This window comes from Camelina sativa, chromosome 6 (assembly GCF_000633955.1).
Source record: "Camelina sativa cultivar DH55 chromosome 6, Cs, whole genome shotgun sequence".
Taxonomy (NCBI): domain Eukaryota; kingdom Viridiplantae; phylum Streptophyta; class Magnoliopsida; order Brassicales; family Brassicaceae; genus Camelina; species Camelina sativa.
Genome location: NC_025690.1, coordinates 3883331 through 3898087, shown reverse-complemented (window position 1 = coordinate 3898087; position 14757 = coordinate 3883331). Strand labels below are relative to the sequence as shown.

Below are 14757 nucleotides of genomic sequence, written 5' to 3'. Positions count from 1 at the left end.
ACTACTGATGTGTCTGTATTTTATAGGTTTTTAACCATAGTTTTAGATTTGTTTTGGGTCTTTTATTGAGTCAACGTGTGTTTTTAGAGTCTTTTTAGTCTTTTGAGAGTTTGTATAAGTTATAGGTTACTTTGGAAGAAATCTGAGTGTTTTGGAGATGAAAACAAGCATCTGGAGCCAGTTTGGTGAAGACTGATCGGACTAGCAAGCAGATGGAGCAAACAGAGAAAAACATCCAAGATCGGCTGATCCGCATTCGGGATCGACCAGTCCCGTACCCGACTCAAGTTTTCCTTTTTTGTTTTAAACCGACTTTTAGAGTTTTATTTTGATATTTAAGAGGGAGGTATTCAACTGATATTTTAAAAGATTCTAAAGTATTCTTAAAATCACTTGTTATTCAATTGTTGATTTTAAAAGATTTTTTAAAATCCTATGTTATTCAACTTGGATTTATGTAAAATCATTTAAAATAATCTAAAATCTCTTGTTATTCAATCAGTTATTTATAAAACTTACTTGAAATCTACTGTTATTCAAAATATCACAACTTTAAAAAAATTGAGATTTTGAATGATTCTAAAAGACTTCTTTTTTGTTTTCTAGTTAAAAAATACCATCTCAAAATCATACCTTTTGAGATAGAATTTTAAAGGATTTGATAAAAAATAAAAAAAAATCTACGACACAAGACACTTGAGAGCTTTTATTTCGAAATTGGTTCCCAAACAAGGTTCTCGTTTCCTTTTAGTTCAGAATCAATTGTAACAGTCGACGAGCTAACTCCACCAACAGCGTGGTCAAAGTAGAGAATCAGTGGAACATAACCCGTCTCAGAACAAAAAGTAGTGACGTTAGAAGGAGAGCCATTCAAGCACCCAACTCCAAATAGAATTACACTGGAACCAGGTGAAGGCCAAGAGGAAGTGAGAAGAGGAGACACAGATGGTAAAACCAACCACTTTGGTCATCTGGGTCCGTAAAAATAGCTTGATGTACAATTTCATACTCATCAGGAATCTTTTTCTCTGGCATAAATCCATCAGCCATGTTCCATCAGAGGTAACTTTGGTTCGAGGCATGTGACTATCAATCTAACGCTTCGGTTTCTTAAAAAACCAAAAATATTTTTGAACATGTAAATAGAGTTCCCATATAATTGAGATGTAAAATATGTTAAAATCACCCAAAGTTTAACCATCAAATCTCATAGAATCACATTTCATTTCCTTTTTTAAAAATATAAAAACTCTAAACACAACCAAATCTCCTTAAAACTCACATAAATCTTCCAAAGTCCTAAAATGTTAAAATCCTACCAAATCCTTTAAAATTTAAGTTGAATACCCCCCTCTAAGTTAGAGGCTCGGCCTCCAGAGACATAAGTTTTATTTTCGGAGACTATTTTGTATTGAGAGCTGGGGGAGAAGATCTCTAATCCTTCTTGACACTTTGGAGAAGATTTCTAAACCCTATTTTCTATTCTTTTGCAATTCAATTATGTTTTCTTCATCTTTGATTTGTTGTTCTTTGGTTTCAATGTCTGAGTAGTTTATCTATTGGGTTTCGGGTTTCAAAGGGGTTTATGATTCTCTAATGATGGTGTTTTAGATTTGGGGTTCATCTCTTTTGTTCTTCATCTATAGTTGTTCTTAAAGCCTAAACTAGATTACCTACCTAGTTTATGATCATAGGTTTAATTCATCGTGGCACCAAAAGTGTTGTTGAGTTGCTGGAAAAGAACTTAGGTGAGCAAGGTGGACCTTAGCCAACGAAAGTTGAAGTTGAGGCACCTTGTGAACAAATCAAACTTGAACTTTTATTGCTTGCTTGGTTTGCTAGATCCAAACGACGGTTTAGGGTTTAGTGAATTCATTGCATAGATAGTTAACGCTGCGAAAGTAGGTTAGCTTTACAACCGTGAATTGAGTTCTAGAACGGTGTCTAATGCATCCCCATCTAACCACCTTAGTCCGAGATTATATTCCCCATAGATTCCCTGTGCCCAATATTTTCTTTTTGATTTAGAAACAACTTATTTATTTTCCGTTTGTTTAATTATTACTTGCTTCACAAACTTCCTCTTTTGTCTTAGCTATATTTGATCTTCATAGTTTCATAGTGCAATTGTTTGGTCTCTGTGGATTCGATCCTGAAGTGTTACAACGATACCACTAGATCGTGGTGGAGTACACATTGGGTTTTAATTGACCTTTTATCAATTTTGCGTCGTTGCCGAAGACCAAAACGTTACCTTTGAAATTTTAGAATTGAGTATAGTCTAAGATTTTTTTTTGTTTTTACGAATTTTTATTATTTTCTCTTTTTTTGTAGATTTTAAAAAAAGAAAATGAAAAATGTTTTTGGGGGCATGGATTACGATGACTGGCCACAAGAGGAGGAGACCACAGTTGATGAAGACATTCTAGATGAGCTTTATGTGGAGCCACCGTTTGATGAGAGTGTTCTTACACCGGATCAAAAATTTAGGTTTGATGAGCTTTCCATGGAGCATCCAACAACAACAAGGAGGAACTTAGCAGCAATGGTCCGGTTGAATCTCGTCTCACATGGAGCAGTACTTGAAGGGAGGGAGCCCACTTTCATGGAGATTAGGGAAGATCATGCTTGCGAAAAGGTAATATATTGGGTTCCACCAAGCCAAATAGAAGGTACATGCGTTTCCACCCTTGAAATTCATGATTTTGAGGATATTCACATGCCATGCATTGAAGAAGTAACTTCTAGTTTGGATACTCCATTGCTCATTGATGAATGCTATGATTTGATATGTGAGTCTCAACGTCTAGACATTTTAAGAGCAGAAAAACTTGCTAGGGATTATCATGAAATATGTTTTGATATAGAATATCATTGTGCTTTGAATGTTCATGATCTCGAGTTTGAGTTTTCAATGCCTGATGTATCTAGCTCTCTTCTTGAAGAATCTTACCTAGGGTGTGTTCTTGATATTGATACAATTTTGCATGAAACAAAGGACCCTGAGGTTGATTATATGAATGAGGATATTGTGTTTTATGAAATTAATGGTGATGAAGATGATTATTTTGTGAAAACTTCTTTTGAATCTGAAATTGACTTTATTTTCCCATTAAATGCATTTGATCCTCATGAGCATCCAACCATCAAGGAATATTTCAAACTATATGCTACATTTGTAGTAAACTTCCTTGACGTGGATTTTAACGTTTTGCCATGGATAATTGTGTGTTACTTGACACATATTGTTTATTGCATTAACAAGAGAAGGACTAAAGGTCCATTGGCTCAGCCTTTTGATACTCATGATTAATATTTTGTGTTGAGCGGTCAAGCTATAGACCTTAAACAAGCGCTTATGGGAGGCAACCCATGGGGTTTGTGCTGGCTTACCCTTTATTTTTTTATTTGTCTTAGGATTTTGATTTTGTTTTTAGGATTTATAACTGTGAAATCACGTCTGGTGTTAAGTATTTTCAGGAACAGGTTCCAAACGCAGAAGATGTGAAATTTTCTTTTTGTTCCAGGAGCTTCGGATCGATCAATCCTCTTTACAGATCGGTCGATCTCGTTGGTCTGCTGCGGGTATCTCCAAGTTCAATAATGTTTCATATCAGTCGATCCCATCCCGAGACCGATCGATCCCCACCCTTGCCAACACCACTCCAACACCATATGCGAGATCACCGGTTTTTGTTTCTTTTCCTTTCTTTTTCATTTTCATTTTTTCTTATATTCTTTGTGGGATTCATTCTTTTCTTGGTTTTGCTTTCACACTGGGACGGTGTAAAGTAAGTCCGGGGGAGGGGTGTCTCCAAGTTACTAATGTCGTTTTCTTTGGTTGTTTTATTTAGATTTTTCTTTCTTTGAGTCTTTTTATTTTCTAAAAAAAAAACAAATTGTATTGGGAAACTATGAACATTTCTAGGAGTCTTTGCTTTGAACTAACACTCTTATGATTGCTTTAGTACTTTTTATTTTTGAATGAAGCTTGGAACGAACATGAGAAGAATCAACATGCCCCAAAAGACCCTCACCGAAAAGGACATTAAGTTGATCATGCGTTGTCTCTAGCTTTGAAAGGACTTAACCGGATTTAACTTCTTGCCTTGGGACTTGGTATGCATCGAACAAGACTCCTCCCTTAAGCAATACAAGACATGCATCTCCTCACAAAGATGCTTCCCCTCTCTCTTCCCTTCAATACTCATTAAAAAAAATAACAACATAAAAGAAAAGAAGAAGAGGATATAGTTAATAAAGAAGTGAACCGAGGGTTGTGCGTAAAACCGTGCATCCTTCGTAATTCATGGAAGCCTGTCCAAAGAAACGAGAAAAGGATCGATAAAAAAAAAATACAATGATACCCTAGAAAATTAGGGAAAATCGATCCTTTAGAAGTGAGAAAAGAGATAGGAAAGGGAGCATATGAAGGAAGTCTTGGGCATTAAAAGGTTGAAAGAGTCAATAAGTTCAGTGATCGATATTCCATCGGCTAGACCACACATTTTCACTAATCTGATGTAGAGAGACAACTATGGGGATGCTGAAGGTTCTTTAAGGTTGTGGAGTTCAGAGTAGGGAGTGTTGATCCTAATCATGGGCGGAGTACAAAAAGTAGTTTTTAATTTGATTTGATGAAGAGTGCGAGTGCAAAGAAGAGGTTCCCAAGAATGTGTGAGTTTCCACTTTCAAACCTTTTCTCTGTTCCTGAGTTTTTGTTTGTTCTTGCTTGAGGACAAGCAAAGATTCAAGTCCGGGGGAATTGATGTGTCTGTATTTTATAGGTTTTTAACCATATTTTTATATTTGTTTTGGGTCTTTTATTGAGTCAAAGTGTGTTTTTAGAGTCTTTTTAGTCTTTTGAGAGTTTGTATAGGTTATAGGTTACTTTGGAAGGAAGCTGAGTGTTTTGGGGATGAAAACAAGCATCTGGAGCCAGTTTGGTGAAGACTGATCGGACTAGCAAGCAGATGGAGCAAACAGAGAAAAACATCCAAGATCGGCTGATCCGCATTCGGGATCGACCAGTCCCGTACCCGACTCAAGTTTTCCTTTTTTTTGTTTTAAACCGACTTTTAGGGTTTTATTTTGATATTTAAGTTAGAGTCTCGGCCTCCAGAGACATAAGTTTTATTTTCGGAGACTATTGTGTATTGAGAGCTGGGGGAGAAGATCTCTAATCCTTCTTGACACTTTAGAGAAGATTTCTAAACCCTATTTTCTATTCTTTTGCAATTCAATTATGTTTTCTTCATCTTTGATTTGCTGTTCTTTGATTTCAATGTCTGAGTAGTTTATCTATTGGGTTTCGGGTTTCAAAGGGGTTTATGATTCTCTAATGATGGTGTTTTAGATTTGGGGTTGATCTCTTTTGTTCTTCATCTATAGTTGTTCTTAAAGCCTAAACTAGATTAACTACCTAGTTTATGATCATAGGTTTAATTCATCGTGGCACCAAAAGTGTTGTTGAGTTGCTGGAAAAGAACTTAGGTGAGCAAGGTGGACCTTAGCCAGCGAAATTTGAAGTTGAGGCACCTTGTGAACAGATCAAACTTGAACTTTTATTGCTTGCTTGGTTTGCTAGATCCAAACGACGGTTTAGGGTTTAGTGAATTCATTGCATAGATAGTTAACGCTGCGAAAGTAGGTTAGCTTTACAACCGTGATTTGAGTTCTAGAACGGTGTCTAATGCATCCCCATCTAACCACCTTAGTCCGAGATTATATTCCCCATAGATTCCATGTGCCTAATATTTCCTTTTTGATTTAGAAACAACTTATTTATTTTCCGTTTGTTTAATTATTACTTGCTTCAAAAACTTCTTCTTTTGTCTTAACTATATTTGATCTTCATAGTTTCATAGTGCAATTGTTTGGTCTCTGTGGATTCGATCCTGAAGTGTTACAACGATACCACTAGATCTTCGTGGAGTACATATTGGGTTTTAATTGACCTTTGATCAACTACATAATATATAAATGTAAAGTACATTTATATTTTTCATTTTTTTAAACAAATCTAATCTCGCAATATACCGCAGGTGAATATCTAGTATATTTAGTGACAGTAACAACAACAAAAATTATAAACACAAAAAATCTAATAATAGTATGTATCAAAAAGTTTCAGAATCTATTTATTTATCTTTGCAAATGGCAAGAAGTTACGGCTAGAGAAAAAAAACACAAACCCACGATTGTTTGTTTAACCTTAACAATCATATTTCAAACAGATTTAACTATTTAACACAGTGCCATACTAAAATTCAACATCTAAGAGTGTACAAACCAATATGTTTTTCGAACCGATTTCACTTTGATTAGACAAAACACAAGCTAGTAGTTACAACATCTTTTACTTGAAGCAAAAAAGACAATATCTGCAAAAGCTAGAGCTTCAGGCAAGCAAGTCATTAATCCTGTCCTCATTAATTAACACCACTTCAATTTCTCAAACTTCGAGATACCCAAAGAAAAATAATAAAACATGAATTAGTATTGGTTGATTAAAAAAAAAAAGGATTCGGAGAGAAATAACAATATGTGTTCATAAAAACATACCATCGTTTGTTGTTGATAGTGATACTGATAACAATTGGTCAAGAAAGAATTGTGCGATCGCATTTACAAACGCTGTTTCAGCCTCCAAAAGAAGACGCGCGGCCAAACGTTCAGAAGGAAATAGAAAGGCCTTTCTTCCTCCACTGCTAGAGTCTAGAGAGATTGTTCGGCTGGAAGTTAGGGTTTTGAAGAGGAGTAGTAGTACTACGTACATGTGTCTTCGCTGCCGTGAAAATCTAAAGACTATCTAATTAAAAGTGTTATAAAGTCTGTAGTTTTGGATTTGAAAATTTAGTATTTAGAAAAAGCTCTTTCAATAATGAATTGCAAAAACTAAAGATTAATTCACATATACAAGTGATATACATAAATTCAAGTCTGTAATTAAACTTCGATTAAGTAATGTTCCTTCAATCCCAAGAATCAGGCTTCAAAGTCACAACCAAGGACTGAACATGAGCTTCGTGGCAGTATAACACGAGCATGCATGAGTTTTTAACCACACTAGTCTCTATGGATTGCAACATCTTAGATGCGTTACAACATCTTAGATGCGTTACAACATCAAACTCAACCAAATCAGAAAATTATAAATGGGTCTTTTCCAAATTAAAGAGTACCAAACCTGCCCACAATGAAAAATAAATTAAACTCTACAAATATATATGTGTAAGTTTCATTTGAACACAAGTTGACATGACTTCGAAGCCCTGACCACGCTTTTGAGTTCCTGAACCATCTCAACTCTCTTGTCCGAACTAATTTCAAGTTTGGAGAAAGTTGCCTTTTCCAAACGGCTTGCGTTCCTTAGGATATATTTTGCCACCTCTATCTCATCCTCTAGTCTCGCTTAATAACATGTCCACACCAATGTTTCGAGGTGGAGCAACAAACATTCAGGAACATTCTTCGGTTTGTTCCATATAAAATAAAATCACATATAAATATGATCATTAAACCCAAAACAGAGCTGGAAAACATTATTGAAAGATGAACTTACTATCTTGAAACCGATGAGCTTGAGGACTTGTAAATTAGGAGAAATATCGAGCATGAACGTAAGTAGATTCCACCAATCAGATTTATATGTACATAGCTCCAAATAAGTCAAGTGATAAAAGGTACTACTGATAGGAAGTGTAATCTATACATACATGAAGGCAATATTAGTAGAGAAACAATATGCAATAATAACAACAAGTAATTCGATTAATCACATGAAAGCCTTACCTCCAACGGTGATACCTTCAAGGAAAGACGTTTAACTGAAGTGAGTGATCCCAAGATGTTCTCGTCGATTTCACCATTGATGTCAATATCTGCCTCCACCAGGTCAGGCACATTCTCAGTCAGACAATAATTGCTTCCATCAAGAAGCCCTTCAATCCTCAAGTATTTCAAAGAAGGGGCATTTATCTCACAGACCGAATCATAAATATAATCAATAATTGTTAGCCGCTGTAAGGATGGCACGGCAACAGTGAAAGTATCCACATTTTCATATGACTCATATCCATTTAGATTAACCACCAAATTTTCAAGATTAATACAGCCAGTTAAAAGGTTAATTATTGATTCATCGTCTTTGTAGTCCACTTCGATAAGGTGTAGAGTTCTAAGCGATTTCAGACACACCGGAGAAGGGACATCTACAAGGACGGAACCAAGATTACTTCCAAGTTCCAAGGTCTCTAGTGTTTCACAGTTATACAAACTGCTAGGAAATTTGAACGGTTGTCCATCAGTGAAAATATTAACACATGGAGTCCAAATGCAGTTCCAACTAATATTCCGATATCGATAGTACTAGTACCTTTAGTAAAATAAATCCAGAGATCCAAACTCTGTAGAACCGGAGCTTGATGCGAAAGCAAACACCTGCAAACATTATTGGAAAATGTCTCGTAATTAGTCCTGCCATCGTAATAAAAATCAAGACAAGGCATCATCTTCCAAAGAGACCACCATCGTTTAGCCAAGACACTCATGGCTACAACATCTTCTGTTGTACGTAAAGACAATATCTGCAGAAGCAGATCATCAGGCAACTCACTGATCCTGTCCTCATTGCTCAAACTAGGACCATAACTTTTGCTATAAAACAAAACAAACAAACAAAAACCTTTTTAATTGAAGTAACGAAGGAACACTGAGTTAGTTTGGAGCTTACGGTTAAAAGAAAAACCCTAAAAACACATAGAAGAAACATACCATCGTTTCATTGTCGTTGGTAGAGACAAAGAAAAAAAATCAAAGTGTAAAGGATCAGCTTGGTGCAGGTATTATCGCACTTGCAAACGCTGTTTCAACGCCAAACCAACCAACAGAGAACGATTCAATTCAAACCACTAAGAGAGAGTTCACGGCAGTGAGAAAAACTGGTAGACTTTTAAGGGTTTCAGAGGAGGCGGAGAGATTTATTCAACCGATACAAACCGGATGAAACCGACCGTCCCTCAATTCAATTTTGTATAAGTCCGGTTTAAATATATTTTAGTTATTTTTACATAAATAATTAAAATCATGTTTTGGTGTTTGTGTGTGTAATAAATTTTTTTTTCCAGCTCTGGTTTGTTTAGAATCAGTTTAGGTATTTTACGACCATTTTGGAAAAATAAGGTGTTAAAAAGGGTTTAAATATTCATATAAAAAAATGGTGTGAATGCGACATGAATTTGAGAAGCCCTGACCACGCGTTTGAATTTCAGGGTGGTAAGCCGAAAGAACCTGAGGTCTTGCAAACTAGGACATATCGAGCATGAGCGTAAAGAGTTTCCTTGCAATAAAGATGACTGAATAGCCGGTTTTTTGAATTGTGTAACATGGAAACCGATTAAAACATATGTTTCCACATCAAAATCCAAAAATAAAGCAGAGTCTAGTCCGAGTGATGTTGGTTTTATTGTTGATGAAGATGCTCGCGGGCATGCCATCCCATGGCAAGTCCGGTTGTATTTTTATATAGTTTTTGAATAAAACACAAGGAGATCTTTCTCCTTGTTTCCCAATTCCCACCAAAGAAAAAAAAAAAGAAAGCAGAGATTTTTGGTACACTTGGTCAGAAATTGTATGAATGCCTCTCTGTTCCTACCATTCTTAGTTTCATTTAATATATGTTATGCCGTTCTTACTCATCAAAAAAGATTTCTGAATCTAGTTATCCTTCCAAAAATAGTAAGTTATGGCTAGATAAAAAAGCATAAACACAAACCCAAGATCGTATAACCTTAACAATACACATAAAGTTCAGAATTTCAAACGGGGTTTAATATAGTGCCATACTAAAACTCAACATCTAAAAGGCTAAAACCAATATGTTTTAGAAAAACTGAGTGAAGTAAGACATTTGTAATACTTAGTACTTGCATGTTTAACGAGGTCCTTTGAACACAAGCTTGCATGAGTTCGAAGCCATGACCACACTTCTCAATTCCTTCAACCTTTGAAGACTCTTTTCACGACGAATATATGCATTGGAGAAAGTTGCCTTTGTCAGACGACTTGCATTCATTAGGATGTATTTCGCAATCTCTTTCTCATCTTCTACTTCCCCTTGGTAATTTTTCCACACTAATGTCTCGAGATGGAGCAACAAACATTTTGGAACATACTTTGGTTTATTCCATTTCATATAGGCCTCTGGTTCTTCCCTCCTACACGATTTCTGTTACCGACGAGGGAGAAACACAATTAATGTATATTAGATCATCGAACCCTAAAACTGAACTGGAGTTTTATACGGAATATAAGCTTGAAATGCTTACGCGGATAAGCTTGAGGACTTGTAATTTAGGTGAACTATCAAGCATAAGCATAAGCACATTCCACCACTTTGGTTCATATGTATCTAGCTCCAAATATACCAGCTGGAAGACGATGCTACCAGTAGGAAACTTAATCTATGCATGGCACAATATTAGAACAAAATACAAAGTAAATAACAAATAACAACAACATGAAACTGAATCAATTGAAAGAGAAGCCTACCTTTGAGGGTGCCGATATCTCCAATGAAAGGCGTTTGACTGAAGTAAGGGATCTAAGAATGTTCTCAAAGACTGAAATGTTCGGATGACCAGACAAATCACAAAGATCTCTCAAACTTGCCTCCACCAGCTCAGGTGAATTCTTGATCATAAAAGTCTTATCATTTAAAACCCCTTGAAACTCCAAGTATATCAAAGAAGGAGCATTTATCACATAGACCGAGTCTTCATCATCATTTTCAGAAGTAAGTGTTAGCCTCTGCAAGGATGGCACCGCAATAGTGAAAGTATCCACATCAGCTTGCTCAAATCGATGAATCACCAAATTCTCCAGGCTAATACAACCAGATAAAAGGTTAGAAACCGATTCATCGTCCTTGTACACCACCCCGTGAAGGTGTAGAGTTCTAACTTCTAAGGCACTTGAGACAAATCGGAGAAGGGACATCCACAAGAATGGCATCACTGAGCTTCAATGTCTCTAGTGATTCAGAGTTACACAAGCTTGTAGGAAATCTGAACTTCTTACAAGCGTAAACATAGAGTTCCAAGTTACGCACATGGAGTCCAAACGCAATTCCCATCAATACCCCAGTATCCATATTAGAGTCATAATCATAATCCCTTTCGAGACACAGCCTCTGTAGAACCGGAGCTTGATTTGAAAGCAAACACCTGCTGACATCATCTGAAGACATCAGACAATCAAACTCAAGACTCGGCACCATCTTCCAAAGATACCTCCATCGTTTAGCCAATATACTCATCGCTACAACTTCTTTTGTTGGAAGCAAAGACAATATCTGAAGAAGCAGAGCTTCAGGCAACTCACTGATCCTATCCTCATTGCTCCAATTTTGACCACAACTTTTGTTGTAATAAAAGCCCCCCAAATCCAAGAAATTCAAATTAAGGGTTAAAGCTTACAGTTAGAAAAAAAAAAAAAAAAAGCCCTAAGAACAGTTCACAGAAGAAATAAGCACATCACGAAGAAGAAGAAACATACCACTGACTCATCGCCGCTGACTGACAGAGACAATGAAATAAGATCTACTCTTGAATTTATTATACCTTCCGGAGAACTATCTCATCTACAAAACGATGTTTTAATCGCAACGCACCAAACGCTAGCTCTTCGATAGAAAACGACTCAATAACTTGTGATCTTCAAAGCCAGCTGCGTTTAAAAGAAGTTCGACCGCTGTGAAAATCGACGGCGGTGTGGAGACAAAAACATGGCAGGGTGAAATATCGGCCAAAGTTATCAGACTCTATGTTGCATGAAAACTCTTTTTGAGGTGCGTTTCCCGTTTCCGAAATGTTTCGGAAACGGAAACTCATGGAAACTCGGAAACAAGGCATAGAAATACGTTTCCTAAAAATCCCAGTTTGGAAACATGATGGAAACTCTATTTCTGTTTTGGAAACACGTTGGAAACGCGAAGGAAACTCTTTTTTATAATTTTGAAATTTAATAAATAAATAATATAATTTCAACTCTTAAATAATATGTTACCTGTCTATGATCAACTCTGCAATAAATAATATAATTTCAACACAAACAGTCTATGATCAATTCTGCAATAATATGTTACAGTTTTTAATTAAACTATTTAATATTTATGTTTTGAATTTGTGTTGTTTCAGAATTTTTTTTATTATGATTTTTATGTTTAGGGATTTATTATATATATATATATACGTTTCCTATACGTTTCCATTATCTATTTTTCAAAAAAACCCGTTTTCCGTTTCCGAAACGTTTCGTTTCCGCGTTTCCGTTTCCGTTTCCATGCAACATAGATCAGACTCCACTTGCGTCTTTAAACCGGTTCGAAATCATACCGGCAAAATTGAAAACCATTATTCCATTCTAATTGGTTATTTTTGGTTTTGAAAAAAATAAGTAATTCAAATATATTTTATTAAATGTTTTATTTTAACTTCTACTATAGTCCTCAAATTAAAAAAATTAAAAATTTAAGTTTAACCCACTTAGTTTATTTTAAATTAGTATCTAACTAGGTAGTGACCCATGCCATAGCACGAGACAAAATATTTTCATATAAATTTTAAATTCGTAAATCGATTAAGAATTATATTAATTCAGGTGTTGTTGTATAGGTGCATTATTCTCATTTAATTTTAAAACAAAATAAATGTAGACGTATTTACTTTGGAACATGAAACACGTCCCGTTCCATTCCCTCAAATCCCAACTCATCATCTCTCGTCTCGTCTCATCCTTTCTCGTTCTGTCTCATCCCGTATCCATCATAATTTTTCATCTTATGTTCATTCTTTTTTAAATTATTACTCGTTACATAATGTTTGCTAAAAGAGATTGGATAAAAAATAAAGATGGGATACCAAAGTTCTTCGCTGAATATTTTTTTTTATTTAGTTAGATGAAATTATCAAAAAAATATAATTTTCAAAAATTATATAATTGTTTTCAAAAATACCCAAATTTTAAAATTGACTGTTCCAAAATGGTTAGTTACATGTTGCATAGTCAATCCGTATCAAAATTAGTGAAAACTTGAGTTTTGAATTTATTTACTTATATTTTTTAATTTCTTACTTTTATCTAAGATTTATGTCCTTTTAAAAAAAAATTCGGTATATTGGTTCTCATTATTTGAATTACCCGTTTCAGTTTACATACTATTCCTCGTCTTAATACCATAAATAGACTTGACTTTTTCTCAAAATTTAATTATTTTTTCTTAAATTATATGTACATAATTAGTCAATTAAATTACTTCAAAACACTGATAAAACATATATTCAGTCAAATAATAAACCCTTTTAGGTTGTAATATTTTAATTGTATAATATTAAAATTTTCCATAAAAATTAGTTGGCCACTCTTTTATAGTGTTTTGTCAATATTTTAGTGTATATGTAAAATACTGCAACTTGTATCGAAAATAAACATGATCATCATCTTCTTCACCTCGAAAACATAAATTTTTTTGCAATTCATCCATAATCATCAAGCACAGCCCATGTTTGTTGAAAATGTTAAAATAACTTTTATGGGGTGTAGTTAAATCTTGTCCACTCCAGTCCTATTCTATCTCATCCCGTTAGAAATTTTATGTTCCATAAACCATTCTCTTTTAAATAATTACCCATATAATAATTTTCTTAATAAATTTTGGCTAAGAAATTTAGACAAAATAAATGTATTCTCCATTTAAATGTTTAATTTATATAGTTAGTAGAAATTATAATTCTTAAAAACTCTCAAAATATTTTCAAAAACACCCCATATTCTCAAAATACTCATCTCAAAGTAGTTCTTTACATGTCACATAGTCAACTTTTAAAAAAAAAAATCGTTTAATTACTATGTTTTCTATTATACGAATTACCCATTTTTGTCTCACTTTCTTGACATTTCTCATTGTAATACCATAAATAGACTTGACTTTTAATCATAATTTAGTTTACATGTTCAGATATGAAATTATGTGCATAAACATTAATATATTTTCGATGATATTAAGAGTATTTTTAAAAAAATTATATATAATCTTATGATTAAAAATTTTCAATCCGTCTTTTGATTCGATTTTAGTTGAAATTATATATTGTTTTTTGAATCTTTGATTAATAAATAAAGTTTGTAAACTCAAACCGATATATAATTTCGTTATAATTGTAAAATCTCAACCCTAACCACCACATTTGTAAATCCAACCAATATATAATTTTGGTTTAATTGTAAAATCTAAACTCTAACCACCTCATTTGTAAACCAAACCGACATATAGTTATAATTGACAATCTAAACCCTAACCACCTCAGTTTAAAGCCAAACTAACATGTAATTTCGTTATACTTGTAAAATTTAAACCCTAACCACCACATTTGCAATGGCATGCCGACATATAATTTGGTTTTAATTGTAAAATCTAAATCTTAATCACCTCATTTTTAAACCTTAACCAACACATATTTTCGTTCTAATTGTAAAATCTAAACCCTAATTCTCATTTATAAACTCATACCGATATATATATATATATATATATCCTCTTTTAGTTGTGAAATCTAAAACAAAAAAAAAATATTTAACTTTTTTAATTAAAATTATACATAATTTGTTTTGCTTTTTAATTCAATTTAATTTATTTAAAAAAATAAATTATTATTTAGAAGATTCTTATTGAAAAGAATGAGGTGAATAGAAAGATAT

General features: G+C 34.1%; 2 pseudogenes; both read right to left on the bottom strand.

Moving 5' to 3' along the window:
- Nucleotides 6975-8567, bottom strand: LOC109133279 (annotated as a pseudogene).
- On the bottom strand, nucleotides 9935-11432 carry LOC109133278 (annotated as a pseudogene).